Source organism: Corylus avellana, chromosome 10, assembly GCF_965113065.1.
Source record: "Corylus avellana chromosome 10, dhCorAvel1.hap1.2, whole genome shotgun sequence".
In the NCBI taxonomy this organism is placed as follows: Eukaryota; Viridiplantae; Streptophyta; class Magnoliopsida; order Fagales; family Betulaceae; genus Corylus; species Corylus avellana.
In genome coordinates, this window is record NC_142499.1 from 15367160 (window position 1) to 15375731 (window position 8572).

At 36.4% G+C, this 8572-nt stretch overlaps 1 pseudogene; it reads right to left on the minus strand.

Annotated features, from left to right (window-relative positions):
- Window positions 1-2064: 2064 nt before the first annotated feature.
- On the minus strand, window positions 2065-2757 carry LOC148583395 (secreted RxLR effector protein 161 pseudogene; annotated as a pseudogene).
- Between the last annotated feature and the right edge of the window lie 5815 nt (window positions 2758-8572).

Sequence of the window (8572 nt, forward strand, 5' to 3'; positions counted from 1 at the left end):
TTAGCCAAGTGGATGTCTGGTATTTCAATATGTATTTTTATGAAATTATGATGAATAGTCATTAAATACCACACTACTATCTCACTATATAAACGTGACATTGTCACTGTAATGGTTGACAATAAGATAATGGTGGGGTATCATATTACTCTTAGGCTCCATTTGTTTTGGCATAAAATGTTTTCAACTAAAAACATGTTTTATTTTTATTTTTATTTTTTTCTGCATTTGACTCGTACAGAAAATTAACAAATTTTTTTCTTCTTATATTTTCATATAATCTAAATAGTTACAAGGAAGAGAGAGACGGAGAAGAAGAATTGCGGAGGAAGATTGTATAAAAATAGAAAGCCATTAAGGGTGGGATTGAGATATAATGCAATTGACAACCCATATTATAACGACCTAAGGAAAAGTACTAGCTATATTTGTACTATCACCCAAAATGACTAGTCAATTTGAAGCTTCTGTAAAATCAATTATAAAGCCCAATTTTACTTAGTAAATAAGCAATGTGTGAGAGTATTCACATTAAGTTCTTCAAAATTTATCTGAATTTAACTGATCTAAAACCTACTTAAGTTAATTTAGCTAACCACTTTTCAAAACTACAAAACATCAAACTCTCTAAATATTTCTCTACTTTAACTAACAGAATATTTTCATGCCTTGTTTACTCTCGTCTTCTCTATCTACGTTCAATCTTTTGAGGCCTTCCTTTCATAGGTTCATCTTTAGATTGATCTATACTGGTTTTTGTTATGGACTTTAAAGCTGCATGGCTTCCAACCTTAGAGCTGCAGGTTGTGCTCTTAAACCAACTCCAAAGAAACCATTCTTTTGCTTTCTTTTCTTATTTCTTTTTCTTGCTTTTCGTGCTTGATTTCTTTAACAACTGCCTTTTATCGGTTACATTCCTTCTAATGGGGAGGACTATGGGATTGAGAGAGCTTGCTCTCAGGGTATCAGCGATGTAGAAGATGTTGAAACCAGGTTGAGTAGTGGGATAGAAAAAAAAAAAATTAAATTAAAATAAATAACTTTTACGAATACAGCATGAAAACATAGAGTTAAATTTAACATTGAGTGAAGATTTTGTTAAATGGCATGTGTTTATGAGTTTTGTTAAAATTTTAAAGAAAAACCAAAAGTAAAGAGTTCAATGCGAATGCTTTGACTTAGCACATAGGAATTTCTTTATAAACTATGAACTTTATGTGAGCTTCTTAACCCCTTAACCTCTAATGTACTCGTCAGGACCGCATATCATTACTGTAAGAATTTGGGAGAAAATTATTATATAAACATAAAAGAAATACTAACCTCCGGCCATTGTTTTTTAAGCACTTGAATTGAATACTCGTTGAATGTTTGCTGAATTCACAATCTCAGAACCCTCAATTCACAATCTTAGAACCCTCACTTTGTTGGAGAGTGATAGATAAGGATTTTTGGCCTATATGTTTTTCACATTAAAGATGTGATCGATGGATATCATAGACTTGGGTTTTATATAGGCCAAGACCGCTATCCATTTATCTTACGTTGCTTCCTTGCATCAAGGGAGACAACACTTGGTGAAAATAAAACACTTTTTACTTTTAGTACTTAACTGTACTTTAATTACCCAATGTTTTTAGTTTAATAAAAACTATATATAATATACTATATACATATAATATATGTGACATGTGGGCCACCTTAAGTCTCCTGATAGAAGATTAATTCTAATATTCTCCCACTTAGCTCACATGACACATTTTAAAATCATTGGGGTAACTAAAATTGTATATGGCCAAATTGAAAACTACTAAAGCTTTAGTTTCGCTTTAAAGAGAGATACAATACATGAATCATGGCGGTTATGTTATTATATCAACATTTCCTTCCATGTATTACAATGTATGAATCTTTCAAAAATAAAATCTGTATATGGCATAATTCTTTATGAATAACTTCCAATAAGTTATTCTAGGTCTAACTGTATTGGAGCAAATACTTTATGTGCACAAAAATAAACATTGTTTTGACAATGAACAAGTACTCTAAATAACAAGAATTTAATCACGCAGAAAATGAGCTCACTAATCCCATGCTCTCTACATGTTTCGAAAATGTCTTTATTGAGAGCCCTTTCGTCATGGGATCTGCAATCATAGAAGCTGTACTTGTATGCTCTATAGAAACTTCTTGTTCCTTAATTCTCTCTTTGACAACAAGATACTTTATGTCAATATATTTGGTTCTGCTCCCACTTTTGTTATTCTTAGAAAAGAAAACTGCTGCCAAATTATCACAGTAAATTCGTAACAGCTTGGATATTGAATCCACAACTTGAAGCCCTGTGATAAAATTTCTTAACCATTTTGCCTGTGAAGTCGCTTCAAAGCATGCTATGAACTTTGCCTCCATAGTAGAGGATGCAATTATTGTCTGTTTGGTGCTCTTCCTTGATATAGCACCTCCTGCCAACATAAAGACATATCCTAAAGTGGACTTTCTAGAGTCTTTACAACCTGCAAAGTCTGAGTTAGAATATCCAACCACTTCTAGATAATCTACATTCTTATAAGTCAGCATATGATTCTTGGTTCCTTGTAAATATCTCATAACCTTTTTAGCAGCCTTCCAGTGTTCCATTCCCGGATTACTTTGATATCTTCCTAACATTCCTACTTCATATGCAATGTTTGGTCTTAAACAAACCTGTGCATACATTAAATTGCCAACAGCAGATGCATAAGGAATACTTTCCATTTCGTTCTTTTCCAAAACATTTTTCAGACATTGACTTAAATTGAATGTATCACCCTTCAATATGGGTGCTGCATTGGGTGTACATTCATGCATTCTGATTTTTTCCAAAACTCTTTTAATATAGGCTTAATGACACAGACCTAACATCTTTTGAGACCTGTCTCTATGGATCTCAATGCCTAAGACATAAGAAGCTTCACCTAAATCCTTCATTTCAAAGTTTTGGGAAAGAAATTGTTTTGTGTCATGCAGTAGACCTAAATCATTAGTTGCAAGTAAGATATTATCAACATATAGGACTAAGAAAACAAATTTACTCCCACTAAATTTTTGGTATATGCAATTATCCACAATGTTCTCCGCAAATCCAAATGATGTAATAACATTGTGAAATTTTAAATACCATTGACGGGATGCTTGTTTTAGTCCATATATAGATTTCTTTAACCTGCAGGCTAATTGATCACCTTTATCAGAATAAAACCCTTCAGGTTGTTTCATGTACACCTCTTCTTCAAGACTCCCATTACGGAAAGTCGTTTTCACATCCATCTAATGTAGCTCTAAATCAAAATGAGCTACTAATGCAATGATTATTGTAAAGGAATCCTTTTTAGAAACTGGAGAGAAACTATCATGGTAATCAATACCTTCTCTTTGTGTGAATCCCTTAGCTACAAGTCTAGCCTTATATCGATCGATGTTACCATTTGAGTCTTTCTTGGTTTTATAAACCCATTTACAACCAATAGCTTTAGCTCGTTTAGGTAACTCGACGATTTCCCAAACTTGATTTTTAGCCATAGATTCTATTTCTTCTATAATGGCATTATACCAAAATTTTGAGTTTTCATCACTCATGGCATGTAAAAATGAAATAGGGTCATCCTTAGGTCTGACATCAAAGTCAAATTCTAATAGGTATACATAATAATCCCCAGAAATGCTTGGCCTCATTTCTCTTGATGATCTTCTTAATTCTACAGTCTCATCCACATTATATAGATATTGACTTGTAGACTCCACATTGTTATGTTCCTCTTGAGGTGGTGGTAGTTCTTGAATTGATTGTTCTTCAAGGATATCTGGTTGATTTTCCTGAAAAACAATCAACTTGTTTTGATTCACGGATGTTGTATCTGAATTTCGTGTTTCCTCCCACCCTATCTTTCGAGGAACATTACTCCCACTAATGTCAACAGTTTCAATAAATTTTGCATTTCTAGCTTCAACAATTCTAGGCGTATGTGAGGGACAATAAAATCTATAACCCTTAGAATTTTCTGCATAGCCAATGAAATATTCACTGACTGTTCTCAGATCCAATTTCTTTAATTGTGGATTGTAGACCCCAAGCTCAACTAGACAACCCCATATATGAAAATGTCTTAAACTAGGTTTCCATCCTTTCCATAACTCAAATGGTGTTTTGGGAACAATCTTAGATGGAACTCTATCGCCTAGCGGTTATTGGGTTTACTAACCGTAACCGCTAACTGCTAACCGCCTTTTTATAAGCGAAAAATATAATTTAACCCCCCAAACTACCAGCCATTTTCATTTTATCCCCCTAATATTTAAAAAGTGATAAAGTAGCCCCCAAACTACCAAACAGTTGGAATTTGGCCACTCCGCTAGTCACTACCGTCAAATAAGATGAAAAATTCAAAACTACGTTGTTTTGGTACGGTTAAGTTACTAAAATGCCCTTTTGGGAGTTTGGGAGGCTACTTTATTACTTTTTGAACATTAGAGGGCTAAAATGAAAATGGCTGGTAATTTGGGGGGCTAAATTATATTTTTCCCTTCAATTTTTATCACATGATTTACATCAATCACTTCTTATTAATAGCCAAACAAAAAAATCACTAACAAAACTCTTTATCAAATAAACCCAATTTTTAGAAGTAAAGATTCGCGAGTTTCTTTTTCTTTTTTAATCAAATAAGAAAAGGGTTACATGATTAAAATACTGAAAAAGGGGTGGACTCCCCTACATTAGGCCCAAAATGAAAAATATAGTGCAGCAAACGATACAAGGAAACAGTAGGAAATGGGTCATAAAATGACCCGGTCCTCTCAATAAGGGCTGCATAAGGCGATTTAAATACCGAGACGGAATAAACGGACAGGGGGTTCAACCTTACCCAAACACACGCAAGGTAAAGACAACCACCAAACGTAAATTGCAGAAGAAAAAACACTATAAAGACATCCGAATCCAACAGGGAAATAACACACCAAATTTCAATACAAGAAATCAAGCAATAAAAGCAGCAAAAGAACCCAAGAAATAGCAGCATTGGCGGAGAGCAGAGGAGGGCGGATCGGAAGGGCTGACCATCAGAGGAGCAGATCGAACTTTTTAAAAAATCAGATTTGCAAACCTTGATAGATCCGGCAACTGACATAGAGCAGGAGACGGGGAGCGAGATGAAGCAGAAAAACGGAATGGAGGAGAAGCCACAACGCAGAAGATGAAGTTTCAAGTGCGATAAGTCGCACAAGGCGACGGATAAGACCTCGTGAGAGGCATCAACAAAAGGGAAAAACTTCATAAAAGAGAAGGAGGAGTTCGATCTGCTCCTCCGATGGTCAGCCCGTCTGATCTGCCCTCCTCCTCCCTCCGCCAATGCTGCTGTTTCTTGGGTTATTTTGCTGCTTTTATTGCTTGATTTCTTGTATTGAAATTTGGTGTGTTATTTCCTTGTTGGATTCGAATGTCTTTACAGTGCTTTTTCTTCTACAACCTCCGTTTGGTGGTCGTCTTTACCTTGCGGGTGTTTGGATAGGGTTGAACCCCCTGTCCATTTATTCCGTCTCGGTGTTTAAATCGCCTTGTGCGGCCCTTATTGAGAGGACCGGGTCATTTTATGACCCATTTCCTACTGTTTCCTTGTATTGTTTGCTGCACTATATTTTTCATTTTGGGTCTAATGTAGGGTAGTCCACCCTTTTTTCGGTGTTTTAATCATGTAACACTTTCCTTATTTGATTAAAAAAATATAAATAAAATAAATAAGAAAACTTGCGAATCTCTACTCCGAAAAAATGGGTTTATTTGATAAAGAGTTTTGTTAGTGATTTTTTTGTTTGGATAGTAATAAGAAGTGATTAATGTAAATCATGTGATAAAAATTGAAGGGGAAAATATAATTTAGCCCCCCAAACTACCAGCCATTTTCATTTTAGCCCCTTAATGTTCAAAAAGTGATAAATTAGCCCTCCAAACTCCTAAAAGGACATTTTAGTAACCTAACCTTGCCAAAACGACGTAGTTTTGAATTTTTCATCCTATTTGACGGTAATGACTAACGGAGTGGCCAAATTGTAACTTTTGGTAGTTTATGGGCTACTTTATCACTTTTTGAACATTAGATGGCTAAAATGAAAATGGCTGGTAGTTTGGGGGGCTAAATTTTATTTGGGAAAACTTCACTTACCCCCCACAAACATTCGTGCTTTTTGCAGACACCTCCCATTGTTCAAAATCTCTCACCTTGGTGTATCTAATTTTGATTTTCTTCCACTTTCCCCCTTCCGTTAGAATTTTCTGTGAAATCCTAACGGAACCATTCACACGTGCCGCACATGTGGGAAAAATTTAAGGAAAATGCCGTTTTACCCCTAAACCCATTAAGCAACCAACCCAAAAAAGAGAACGAGAAGGTTTCGCTAATGGAAGAAAATTCTGTACTGGCTTCATGTCCAGATTTACCACAGATAACCATTTCGTGAATTCTGAAAGGCATCCTTCAGTGTCCTCATTTTTTTCAGCTTCGGAGCTATTCTAAAGTGGCGAGGAAGAATTTGATGGCTGGGTGGGATCAAGCATTTGAAGAAACAGTCGAAGAAATCGATTCTTTGACTGCAAAGGATTTCTGGGCTGAATCCTGCAATATGTTGAAGAGTATGGAGGACCTTCAGGGTTTGGGGTACAATGTGTTTCGGTTGAGAAAAAGATTGATGGAGTTAACAGAGGGGAAAAACTGTGCTTTTTTCTGTGTTAGCTATGAAACCCATATAAATGGGTTTTCGAGAGTCTCTCTGTTTACAAGAGGCTTGGGCACTAGTACTTTTTTGAAGGCTATATAATATATTGTAACTGGGCTTTGAGGGTCTTTGTCCTTCTGCAGAGACTTGGAGCTCTGTTTTATTGAAGTTGAGTTAAAACATAATTTTCATAACCCATTAGATTGTCCTAAACTAATTCTTGTCAAATTTCGCCCTTCAACCCACCCTGATTTCTGCTTTATTCCCTTGCCTCTAAGGTGGCCACCAACCTTAGAAATCATCAAACTTCAATTCTTGATATTTTTTTGAACTATATTTTGATCTAGTCACTTTTGTGGTGTGCAGGTGAAGTGAGGGAGAGAGGAAGACGAGTGTTTCAGCAAAAAAGAGAAGGGTATAACGGGTGTTTCATAAATAAAAAAACACATGAGCGGCACGTGAGGAGAGGTCTGTTAGAATTTTACAGAAAATCCTAACGGAATGGGGAAAGTGAAAGGAAATCAAAATTCGATACACCAAAATGAGAGATTTTAAATAATGAGGGGTGTCTGCAAAAAGCTCAAAAGTTTGTGGGGGGTAAGTGAAGTTTCCCCATTATATTGTTTCCTTTTTATAATTATAATTATAATAATATTTATACATATAACACAATCAATTGATCATTAAATCACATTTTTTTTAGATAATTAAATCACAATTTGAGTATTAATATATTATCACTATAATTTATATGATTATATCACATGATTAATTGATCATTAAATCATTTGATTATATAATAACAAATTATACATATATAATATAATATATATTCTGCTAGGGTTTCATCTTTAGCAGAGAGCGCTGTTGGGAGGGGGAGAACCCCTATTCTCACCCTCCCCCTCTTCCTCTTCTGCTCCCCCTGGCCCTATTTTCTTCGAGAGCTAGCATATTTACATAATGTCCCTAGCTTTTTGGGCGTTTTCTTCCTCCCCTTTCCTCTCCGCCCTTTTTTGATTTAGGTTTTTTTAGATCGGGCCGGCCAACGCTCAATCTCCCCTCCATGCCGGTCCCACGTCATCACGAGCCCCATCTCCGGTTCTCCCTGGCTCCGTCCAGGTCCATTGCCTCTTGCCGCGGCTGTTTCCTCGCGTTCCGGCTATTTTTCCCCCGGCAACCTCCCCTCCGACATGGTACCTGTGTTGGGTTTATTGTTTTATGCTTTTATTTTGATTGTAATCTCTCTTTTTCTTGTTTTTCAATCTGTGTTGTTTTTATTTCTTTTTGTATTTGTTGTTGCTGTGGTTTTTGTTTGTGTTTGGTACTTTGTGGGTGTTGCTCTTGGGGATTCATTTGAACCTTCCCCTTTGAGTGTGCCGCCGATCTCCTCCGCGCTGTCTTTGCCGCCCACCGTCCACTGCTAAGCCTTTTCCCGCTTCCCCACCGTGACAAGCTTCCAACACACCCTTCCGTTTTCAGTTTTCCGGCGTGTGCGCGATCGGCTTTTCTTCCGACTGCTGTCATCCGCGAAGCGTGTGCTATTTCCTATTTTGTTTATTTCCCTGTATTGTTGGCTTCCTTTGGTTGTATTTCCATTTTTTCCCCTGTTCATTTTTATTTTCCTATTGTTTGTTTGTAATAAGTCTCTGTCCTTTCTCTCTCTCTCTCTCGATCTGCCACCTTCGGGTTATTAGCTTTGATCCAGACCTTTGGGTTGTGGATATGAACGTTATCTTGACTTTCGGGTTGAGGAGGATGAGTTTTGGCATGAAAGTTCTCTACTCTCAGGGCTGAGGAATAAAAGCTACCTATGCATTTGTAT